This window comes from Onthophagus taurus, chromosome 8, assembly GCF_036711975.1.
Source record: "Onthophagus taurus isolate NC chromosome 8, IU_Otau_3.0, whole genome shotgun sequence".
Taxonomy (NCBI): domain Eukaryota; kingdom Metazoa; phylum Arthropoda; class Insecta; order Coleoptera; family Scarabaeidae; genus Onthophagus; species Onthophagus taurus.
In genome coordinates this window covers 12,580,934-12,593,481 of record NC_091973.1, presented here as the reverse complement: position 1 = coordinate 12,593,481, position 12,548 = coordinate 12,580,934, and positions in this window count along the sequence as shown.

Here is a 12,548-nt window from a genome sequence, read left to right as displayed (position 1 = left end):
GGAACCGAAAGTGATAGAAAGTTCACACATGGCTCAAAACGGCGTATAACGTCATAATATCACGTTTTGGGCACATTTTGTTTTTTATCTCCAACATTCTCCAACATGTCATTTGGCGCCTGAATATCACAAATATGGTCAACAGAATTATCGGAACCGAAAGTGATAGAAAGTTCAAACATGGCTCCGAACGGCGTATAACGTCATAATATCACGTTTTGGGCACATTTTGTTTTTTATCTCCAACATGCTCCAAGATGTCATTTGGCGCCTGAATATCAAATATATGGTCAACAGAATTACCGGAACCAAAAGTGATAGAAAGTTCAAACATGGCTCAGAACGGCGTATAACGTCATAATATCACGTTTTGGGCACATTTTGTTTTTTATCTCCAACATGCTCCAACATGTCATTTGGCGCCTGAATATCACAAATATGGTCAACAGAATTATCGGAACCGAAAGTGATAGAGAGTTCAAACATGGCTCAGAACGGCGTATAACGTCATAATATCACGTTTTGGGCACATTTTGTTTTTTATCTCCAACATGCTCCAAGATGTCATTTGGCGCCTGAATATCACAAATATGGTCAACAGAATTACCGGAACCAAAAGTGATAGAAAGTTCAAACGTGGCTCAAAACGGCGTATAACGTCATAATATCACGTTTTGGGCACATTTTGTTTTTTATCTCCAACATGCTCCAAGATGTCATTTGGCGCCTGAATATCACAAATATGGTCAACAGAATTACCGGAACCAAAAGTGATAGAAAGTTCAAACGTGGCTCAAAACGGCGTATAACGTCATAATATCACGTTTTGGGCACATTTTGTTTTTTATCTCCAACATGCTCCAAGATGTCATTTGGCGCCTGAATATCACAAATATGGTCAACAGAATTACCGGAACCAAAAGTGATAGAAAGTTCAAACGTGGCTCAAAACGGCGTATAACGTCATAATATCACGTTTTGGGCACATTTTGTTTTTTATCTCCAACATGCTCCAAGATGTCATTTGACGCCTGAATATCAAATATATGGTCAACAGAATTACCGGAACCAAAAGTGATAGAAAGTTCAAACATGGCTCAGAACGGCGTATAACGTCATAATATCACGTTTTGGGCACATTTTGTTTTTTACCTCCAACATGCTCCAACATGTCATTTGGCGCCTGAATATCACAAATATGGTCAACAGAATTACCGGAACCAAAAGTGATAGAAAGTTCAAACGTGGCTCAAAACGGCGTATAACGTCATAATATCACGTTTTGGGCACATTTTGTTTTTTATCTCCAACATGCTCCAAGATGTCATTTGACGCCTGAATATCAAATATATGGTCAACAGAATTACCGGAACCAAAAGTGATAGAAAGTTCAAACATGGCTCAGAACGGCGTATAACGTCATAATATCACGTTTTGGGCACATTTTGTTTTTTATCTCCAACATGCTCCAAGATGTCATTTGGCGCCTGAATATCACAAATATGGTCAACAGAATTATCGGAACCGAAAGTGATAGAAAGTTCAAACATGGCTCAAAACGGCGTATAACGTCATATCACGTTTTGGGCACATTTTGTTTTTTATCTCCAACATTCTCCAACATGTCATTTGGCGCCTGAATATCACAAATATGGTCAACAGAATTATCGGAACCGAAAGTGATAGAAAGTTCAAACATGGCTCAGAACGGCGTATAACGTCATAATATCACGTTTTGGGCACATTTTGTTTTTTATCTCCAACATGCTCCAAGATGTCATTTGGCGCCTGAATATCAAATATATGGTCAACAGAATTACCGGAACCAAAAGTGACAGAAAGTTCAAACATGGCTCAGAACGGCGTATAACGTCATAATATCACGTTTTGGGCACATTTTGTTTTTTATCTCCAACATGCTCCAACATGTCATTTGGCGCCTGAATATCACAAATATGGTCAACAGAATTATCGGAACCGAAAGTGATAGAGAGTTCAAACATGGCTCAGAACGGCGTATAACGTCATAATATCACGTTTTGGGCACATTTTGTTTTTTATCTCCAACATGCTCCAAGATGTCATTTGGCGCCTGAATATCACAAATATGGTCAACAGAATTACCGGAACCAAAAGTGATAGAAAGTTCAAACGTGGCTCAAAACGGCGTATAACGTCATAATATCACGTTTTGGGCACATTTTGTTTTTTATCTCCAACATGCTCCAAGATGTCATTTGGCGCCTGAATATCACAAATATGGTCAACAGAATTACCGGAACCAAAAGTGATAGAAAGTTCAAACATGCTCCAAGATGTCATTTGGCGCCTGAATATCACAAATATGGTCAACAAAATTATCGGAACCGAAAGTGATAGAGAGTTCAAACGTGGCTCAAAACGGCGTATAACGTCATAATATCACGTTTTGGGCACATTTTGTTTTTTATCTCCAACATGCTCCAAGATGTCATTTGGCGCCTGAATATCACAAATATGGTCAGCAGAATTATCGGAACCAAAAGTGATAGAAAGTTCAAACATGGCTAAGAACGTCGTATAACGTCATAATATCACGTTTTGGGCACATTTTGTTTTTTATCTCCAACATGCTCCAAGATGTCATTTGACGCCTGAATATCAAATATATGGTCAACAGAATTACCGGAACCAAAAGTGATAGAAAGTTCAAACATGGCTCAGAACGGCGTATAACGTCATAATATCACGTTTTGGGCACATTCTGTTTTTTATCTCCAACATGCTCCAACATGTCATTTGGCGCCTGAATATCACAAATATGGTCAACAGAATTATCGGAACCGAAAGTGATAGAAAGTTCAAACATGGCTCAAAACGGCGTATAACGTCATAATATCACGTTTTGGGCACATTTTGTTTTTTATCTCCAACATGCTCCAACATGTCATTTGGCGCCTGAATATCAAATATATGGTCAACAGAATTACCGGAACCAAAAGTGATAGAAAGTTCAAACATGGCTCAGAACGGCGTATAACGTCATGATATCACGTTTTGGGCACATTTTGTTTTTTATCTCCAACATGCTCCAAGATGTCATTTGGCGCCTGAATACCACAAATATGGTCAACAGAATTATCGGAACCGAAAGTGATAGAAAGTTCAAACATGGCTCAGAACGTCGTATAACGTCATAATATCACGTTTTGGGCACATTCTGTTTTTTATCTCCAACATGCTCCAACATGTCATTTGGCGCCTGAATATCACAAATATGGTCAACAGAATTATCGGAACCGAAAGTGATAGAAAGTTCAAACATGGCTCAAAACGGCGTATAACGTCATAATATCACGTTTTGGGCACATTTTGTTTTTTATCTCCAACATGCTCCAAGATGTCATTTGGCGCCTGAATATCAAATATATGGTCAACAGAATTACCGGAACCAAAAGTGATAGAAAGTTCAAACATGGCTCAGAACGGCGTATAACGTCATAATATCACGTTTTGGGCACATTTTGTTTTTTATCTCCAACATGCTCCAACATGTCATTTGGCGCCTGAATATCAAATATATGGTCAACAGAATTACCGGAACCAAAAGTGATAGAAAGTTCAAACATGGCTCAGAACGGCGTATAACGTCATGATATCACGTTTTGGGCACATTTTGTTTTTTATCTCCAACATGCTCCAAGATGTCATTTGGCGCCTGAATACCACAAATATGGTCAACAGAATTATCGGAACCGAAAGTGATAGAAAGTTCAAACATGGCTCAGAACGTCGTATAACGTCATAATATCACGTTTTGGGCACATTTTGTTTTTTATCTCCAACATGCTCCAAGATATCATTTGACGCCTGAATATCACAAATATGGTCAACAGAATTACCGGAACCAAAAGTGATAGAAAGTTCAAACATGTCTCAAAACGGCGTATAACGTCATAATATCACGTTTTGGGCACATTTTGTTTTTTATCTCCAACATGCTCCAAGATGTCATTTGGCGCCTGAATATCACAAATATGGTCAGCAGAATTATCGGAACCAAAAGTGATAGAAAGTTCAAACATGGCTAAGAACGTCGTATAACGTCATAATATCACGTTTTGGGCACATTTTGTTTTTTATCTCCAACATGCTCCAAGATGTCATTTGACGCCTGAATATCAAATATATGGTCAACAGAATTACCGGAACCAAAAGTGATAGAAAGTTCAAACATGGCTCAGAACGGCGTATAACGTCATAATATCACGTTTTGGGCACATTTTGTTTTTTATCTCCAACATGCTCCAAGATGTCATTTGGCGCCTGAATATCACAAATATGGTCAACAGAATTATCGGAACCGAAAGTCATCGAAAGTTCAAACATGGCTCAGAACGTCGTATAACGTCATAATATCACGTTTTGGGCACATTTTGTTTTTTATCTCCAACATGCTCCAAGATGTCATTTGACGCCTGAATATCACAAATATGGTCAACAGAATTACCGGAACCAAAAGTGATAGAAAGTTCAAACATGGCTCAAAACGGCGTATAACGTCATAATATCACGTTTTGGGCACATTTTGTTTTTTATCTCCAACATGCTCCAACATGTCATTTGGCGCCTGAATATCACAAATATGGTCAACAGAATTATCGGAACCGAAAGTGATAGAGAGTTCAAACATGGCTCAAAACGGCGTATAACGTCATAATATCACGTTTTGGGCACATTTTGTTTTTTATCTCCAACATGCTCCAACATGTCATTTGGCGCCTGAATATCACAAATATGGTCAACAGAATTATCGGAACCGAAAGTGATAGAAAGTTCAAACACGGCTCAAAACGGCGTATAACGTCATAATATCACGTTTTGGGCACATTTTGTTTTTTATCTCCAACATGCTCCAAGATGTCATTTGGCGCCTGAATATCAAATATATGGTCAACAGAATTACCGGAACCAAAAGTGATAGAAAGTTCAAACATGGCTCAGAACGGCGTATAACGTCATAATATCACGTTTTGGGCACATTTTGTTTTTTATCTCCAACATGCTCCAACATGTCATTTGGCGCCTGAATATCACAAATATGGTCAACAGAATTATCGGAACCCAAAGTGATAGAGAGTTCAAACATGGCTCAGAACGGCGTATAACGTCATAATATCACGTTTTGGGCACATTTTGTTTTTTATCTCCAACATGCTCCAACATGTCATTTGGCGCCTGAATATCACAAATATGGTCAACAGAATTATCGGAACCGAAAGTGATAGAAAGTTCAAACATGGCTCAAAACGGCGTATAACGTCATAATATCACGTTTTGGGCACATTTTGTTTTTTATCTCCAACATGCTCCAAGATGTCATTTGGCGCCTGAATATCACAAATATGGTTAGCAGAATTATCGGAACCAAAAGTGATAGAAAGTTCAAACATGGCTAAGAACGTCGTATAACGTCATAATATCACGTTTTGGGCACATTTTGTTTTTTATCTCCAACATGCTCCAAGATGTCATTTGACGCCTGAATATCAAATATATGGTCAACAAAATTACCGGAACCAAAAGTGATAGAAAGTTCAAACATGGCTCAGAACGGCGTATAACGTCATAATATCACGTTTTGGGCACATTTTGTTTTTTATCTCCAACATGCTCCAAGATGTCATTTGGCGCCTGAATATCACAAATATGGTCAACAGAATTATCGGAACCGAAAGTGATAGAAAGTTCAAACATGGCTCAAAACGGCGTATAACGTCATAATATCACGTTTTGGGCACATTTTGTTTTTTATCTCCAACATGCTCCAAGATGTCATTGGGCGCCTGAATATCAAATATATGGTCAACAGAATTACCGGAACCAAAAGTGATAGAAAGTTCAAACATGGCTCAGAACGGCGTATAACGTCATAATATCACGTTTTGGGCACATTTTGTTTTTTATCTCCAACATGCTCCAACATGTCATTTGGCGCCTGAATATCACAAATATGGTCAACAGAATTATCGGAACCGAAAGTGATAGAGAGTTCAAACATGGCTCAAAACGGCGTATAACGTCATAATATCACGTTTTGGGCACATTTTGTTTTTTATCTCCAACATGCTCCAAGATGTCATTTGGCGCCTGAATATCAAATATATGGTCAACAGAATTATCGGAACCGAAAGTGATAGAAAGTTCAAACATGGCTCAAAACGGCGTATAACGTCATAATATCACGTTTTGGGCACATTTTGTTTTTTATCTCCAACATGCTCCAAGATGTCATTTGGCGCCTGAATATCAAATATATGGTCAACAGAATTACCGGAACCAAAAGTGATAGAAAGTTCAAACATGGCTCAGAACGGCGTATAACGTCATAATATCACGTTTTGGGCACATTTTGTTTTTTATCTCCAACATGCTCCAACATGTCATTTGGCGCCTGAATATCACAAATATGGTCAACAGAATTATCGGAACCGAAAGTGATAGAAAGTTCAAACATGGCTCAAAACGGCGTATAACGTCATAATATCACGTTTTGGGCACATTTTGTTTTTTATCTCCAACATGCTCCAAGATGTCATTTGGCGCCTGAATATCAAATATATGGTCAACAGAATTATCGGAACCGAAAGTGATAGAAAGTTCAAACATGGCTCAAAACGGCGTATAACGTCATAATATCACGTTTTGGGCACATTTTGTTTTTTATCTCCAACATTCTCCAAGATGTCATTTGACGCCTGAATATCAAATATATGGTCAACAGAATTACCGGAACCAAAAGTGATAGAAAGTTCAAACATGGCTCAGAACGGCGTATAACGTCATAATATCACGTTTTGGGCACATTTTGTTTTTTATCTCCAACATTCTCCAACATGTCATTTGGCGCCTGAATATCACAAATATGGTCAACAGAATTATCGGAACCGAAAGTGATAGAAAGTTCAAAAATGGCTCAAAACGGCGTATAACGTCATAATATCACGTTTTGGGCACATTTTGTTTTTTATCTCCAACATGCTCCAAGATGTCATTTGGCGCCTGAATATCAAATATATGGTCAACAGAATTACTGGAACCAAAAGTGATAGAAAGTTCAAACATGGCTCAGAACGGCGTATAACGTCATAATATCACGTTTTGGGCACATTTTGTTTTTTAACTCCAACATGCTCCAACATGTCATTTGGCGCCTGAATATCACAAATATGGTCAACAGAATTATCGGAACCGAAAGTGATAGAGAGTTCAAACATGGCTCAGAACGGCGTATAACGTCATAATATCACGTTTTGGGCACATTTTGTTTTTTATCTCCAACATGCTCCAAGATGTCATTTGGCGCCTGAATATCACAAATATGGTCAGCAGAATTATCGGAACGGAAAGTGATAGAAAGTTCAAACATGGCTCAGAACGTCGTATAACGTTATAATATCACGTTTTGGGCACATTTTGTTTTTTATCTCCAACATGCTCCAAGATGTCATTTGGCGCCTGAATATCAAATATATGGTCAACAGAATTACCGGAACCAAAAGTGATAGAAAGTTCAAACATGGCTCAGAACGGCGTATAACGTCATAATATTACGTTTTGGGCACATTTTGTTTTTTATCTCCAACATGGTCCAAGATGTCATTTGGCGCCTGAATATCAAATATATGGTCAACAGAATTACCGGAACCAAAAGTGATAGAAAGTTCAAACATGGCTCAGAACGGCGTATAACGTCATAATATCACGTTTTGGGCACATTTTGTTTTTTTATCTCCAACATGCTCCAAGATGTCATTTGGCGCCTGAATATCACAAATATGGTCAGCAGAATTATCGGAACCAAAAGTGATAGAAAGTTCAAACATGGCTCAGAACGGCGTATAGCGTCATAATATCACGTTTTGGGCACATTTTGTTTTTTATCTCCAACATGCTCCAAGATGTCATTTGGCGTCTGAATATCACAAATATGGTCAACGGAATTATCGGAACCGAAAGTGATAGAAAGTTGAAACATGGCTCAAAACGGCGTATAACGTCATAATATCACGTTTTGGGCACATTTTGTTTTTTATCTCCAACATGCTCCAAGATGTCATTTGGCGCCTGAATATCACAAATATGGTCAGCAGAATTATCGGAACCGAAAGTGATAGAAAGTTCAAACATGGCTCAGAACGGCGTATAACGTCATAATATCACGTTTTGGGCACATTTTGTTTTTTATCTCCAACATGCTCCAATGTGATATTTGGCATCTGAATATCAAATATATGGTCGACAGAATTACCGGAACGAAAAGTGATAGAAAGTTCAAACATGTCTCAGAACGGCGTATAACGTCATAATATCACGTTTTGGGCACATTTTGTTTTTTATCTCCAACATGCTCCAAGATGTCATTTGGCGCCTGAATATCAAATATATGGTCAACAGAATTACCGGAACCAAAAGTGATAGAAAGTTCAAACATGGCTCAGAACGGCGTATAACGTCATAATATCACGTTTTGGGCACATTTTGTTTTTTATCTCCAACATGCTCCAATGTGACATTTGGCATCTGAATATCAAATATATGGTCGACAGAATTACCGGAACGAAAAGTGATAGAAAGTTCAAACATGTCTCAGAACGGCGTATAACGTCATAATATCACGTTTTGGGCACATTTTGTTTTTTATCTCCAACTTGCTCCAAGATGTTATTTGGCGTCTGAATATCACAAATATGGTCAGCAGAATTATCGGAACCAAAAGTGATAGAGAGTTCAAACATGGCTCAAAACGGCGTATAACGTCATAATATCACGTTTTGGGCACATTTTGTTTTTTATCTCCAACATGCTCCAAGATGTCATTTGACGCCTGAATATCACAAATATGGTCAACAGAATTATGGGAACCAAAAGTGATAGAAAGTTCAAACATGGCTCAGAACGGCGTATAACGTCATAATATCACATTTTGGGCACATTTTGTTTTTTATCTCCAACATGCTCCAAGATGTCATTTGGCGTCTGAATATCACAAATATGGTCAACAGAATTATCGGAACCGAAAGTGATAGAGAGTTCAAACATGGCTCAAAACGGCGTATAACGTCATAATATCACGTTTTGGGCACATTTTGTTTTTTATCTCCAACATGCTCCAACATGTCATTTGGCGCCTGAATATCACAAATATGGTCAACAGAATTATCGGAACCGAAAGTGATAGAAAGTTCAAACATGGCTCAGAACGGCGTATAGCGTCATAATATCACGTTTTGGGCACATTTTGTTTTTTATCTCCAACATGCTCCAAGATGTCATTTGGCGTCTGAATATCACAAATATGGTCAACAGAATTACCGGAACCAAAAGTGATAGAAAGTTCAAACATGGCTCAGAACGGCGTATAACGTCATAATATCACGTTTTGGGCACATTTTGTTTTTTATCTTCAACTTGCTCCAAGATGTCATTTGGCGTCTGAATATCACAAATATGGTCAGCAGAATTATCGGAACCGAAAGTGATAGAAAGTTCAAACATGGCTCAGAACGGCGTATAGCGTCATAATATCACGTTTTGGGCACATTTTGTTTTTTATCTCCAACATGCTCCAAGATGTCATTTGGCGTCTGAATATCACAAATATGGTCAACAGAATTATCGGAACCGAAAGTGATAGAAAGTTGAAACATGGCTCAAAACGGCGTATAACGTCATAATATCACGTTTTGGGCACATTTTGTTTTTTATCTCCAACATGGTCCAAGATGTCATTTGGCGCCTGAATATCACAAATATGGTCAGCAGAATTATCGGAACCGAAAGTGATAGAAAGTTCAAACATGGCTCAGAACGGCGTATAACGTCATAATATCACGTTTTGGGCACATTTTGTTTTTTATCTCCAACATGCTCCAATGTGACATTTGGCATCTGAATATCAAATATATGGTCGACAGAATTACCGGAACGAAAAGTGATAGAAAGTTCAAACATGTCTCAGAACGGCGTATAACGTCATAATATCACGTTTTGGGCACATTTTGTTTTTTATCTCCAACTTGCTCCAAGATGTCATTTGGCGTCTGAATATCACAAATATGGTCAACAGAATTATCGGAACCGAAAGTGATAGAAAGTTCAAACATGGCTCAGAACGGCGTATAGCGTCATAATATCACGTTTTGGGCACATTTTGTTTTTTATCTCCAACATGCTCCAAGATGTCATTTGGCGCCTGAATATCACAAATATGGTCAGCAGAATTATCGGAACCGAAAGTGATAGAAAGTTCAAACATGGCTCAGAACGGCGTATAACGTCATAATATCACGTTTTGGGCACATTTTGTTTTTTATCTCCAACTTGCTCCAAGATGTCATTTGGCGTCTGAATATCACAAATATGGTCAGCAGAATTATCGGAACCGAAAGTGATAGAAAGTTCAAACATGGCTCAGAACGGCGTATAGCGTCATAATATCACGTTTTGGGCACATTTTGTTTTTTATCTCCAACAGGCTCCAAGATGTCATTTGGCGTCTGAATATCACAAATATGGTCAACAGAATTATCGGAACCGAAAGTGATAGAAAGTTGAAACATGGCTCAAAACGGCGTATAACGTCATAATATCACGTTTTGGGCACATTTTGTTTTTTATCTCCAACATGGTCCAAGATGTCATTTGGCGCCTGAATATCACAAATATGGTCAGCAGAATTATCGGAACCGAAAGTGATAGAAAGTTCAAACATGGCTCAGAACGGCGTATAACGTCATAATATCACGTTTTGGGCACATTTTGTTTTTTATCTCCAACATGCTCCAATGTGACATTTGGCATCTGAATATCAAATATATGGTCGACAGAATTACCGGAACGAAAAGTGATAGAAAGTTCAAACATGTCTCAGAACGGCGTATAACGTCATAATATCACGTTTTGGGCACATTTTGTTTTTTATCTCCAACTTGCTCCAAGATGTCATTTGGCGTCTGAATATCACAAATATGGTCAGCAGAATTATCGGAACCAAAAGTGATAGAGAGTTCAAACATGGCTCAAAACGGCGTATAACGTCATAATATCACGTTTTGGGCACATTTTGTTTTTTATCTCCAACATGCTCCAAGATGTCATTTGACGCCTGAATATCACAAATATGGTCGACAGAATTACCGGAACGAAAAGTGATAGAAAGTTGAAACATGGCTCAAAACGGCGTATAACGTCATAATATCACGTTTTGGGCACATTTTGTTTTTTATCTCCAACATGCTCCAAGATGTCATTTGGCGCCTGAATATCACAAATATGGTCAGCAGAATTATCGGAACCGAAAGTGATAGAAAGTTCAAACATGGCTCAGAACGGCGTACAACGTCATAATATCACGTTTTGGGCACATTTTGTTTTTTATCTCCAACATGCTCCAATGTGACATTTGGCATCTGAATATCAAATATATGGTCGACAGAATTACCGGAACGAAAAGTGATAGAAAGTTCAAACATGGCTCAAAACGGCGTATAACGTCATAATATCACGTTTTGGGAACATTTTGTTTTTTATCTCCAACATGCTCCAAGATGTCATTTGACGCCTGAGTATCACAAATTTGGTCGACAGAATTACCGGAACCAAAAGTGATAGAAAGTTCAAACATGGCTCAAAAGGGCGTATAACGTCATAATATCACGTTTTGGGCACATTTTGTTTTTTATCTCCAACATGCTCCAAGATGTCATTTGACGCCTGAATATCACAAATATGGTCAACAGAATTATCGGAACCGAAAGTGATAGAAAGTTCAAACATGGCTCAGAACGTCGTATAACGTCATAATATCACGTTTTGGGCACATTTTGTTTTTTATCTCCAACATGCTCCAAGATATCATTTGACGCCTGAATATCAAATATATGGTCAACAGAATTACCGTAACCAAAAGTGATAGAAAGTTCAAACATGGCTCAGAACGGCGTATAACGTCATAATATCACGTTTTGGGCACATTTTGTTTTTTATCTCCAACATGCTCCAAGATGTCATTTGGCGCCTGAATATCACAAATATGGTCAGCAGAATTATCGGAACCAAAAGTGACAGAAAGTTCAAACATGGCTCAGAACGGCGTATAACGTCATAATATCACGTTTTAGGCACATTTTGTTTTTTATCTCCAACATGCTCCAAGATGTCATTTGGCGCCTGAATATCACAAATATGGTCAACAGAATTACCGGAACCGAAAGTGATAGAAAGTTCAAACATGGCTCAAAACGGCGTATAACGTCATAATATCACGTTTTGGGCACATTTTGTTTTTTATCTCCAACATGCTCCAAGATGTCATTTGACGCCTGAATATCACAAATATGGTCAACAGAATTATGGGAACCGAAAGTGATAGAAAGTTCAAACATGGCTCAGAACGGCGTATAACGTCATAATATCACGTTTTGGGCACATTTTGTTTTTTATCTCCAACATGCTCCAAGATGTCATTTGGCGCCTGAATATCACAAATATGGTCAGCAGAATTATCG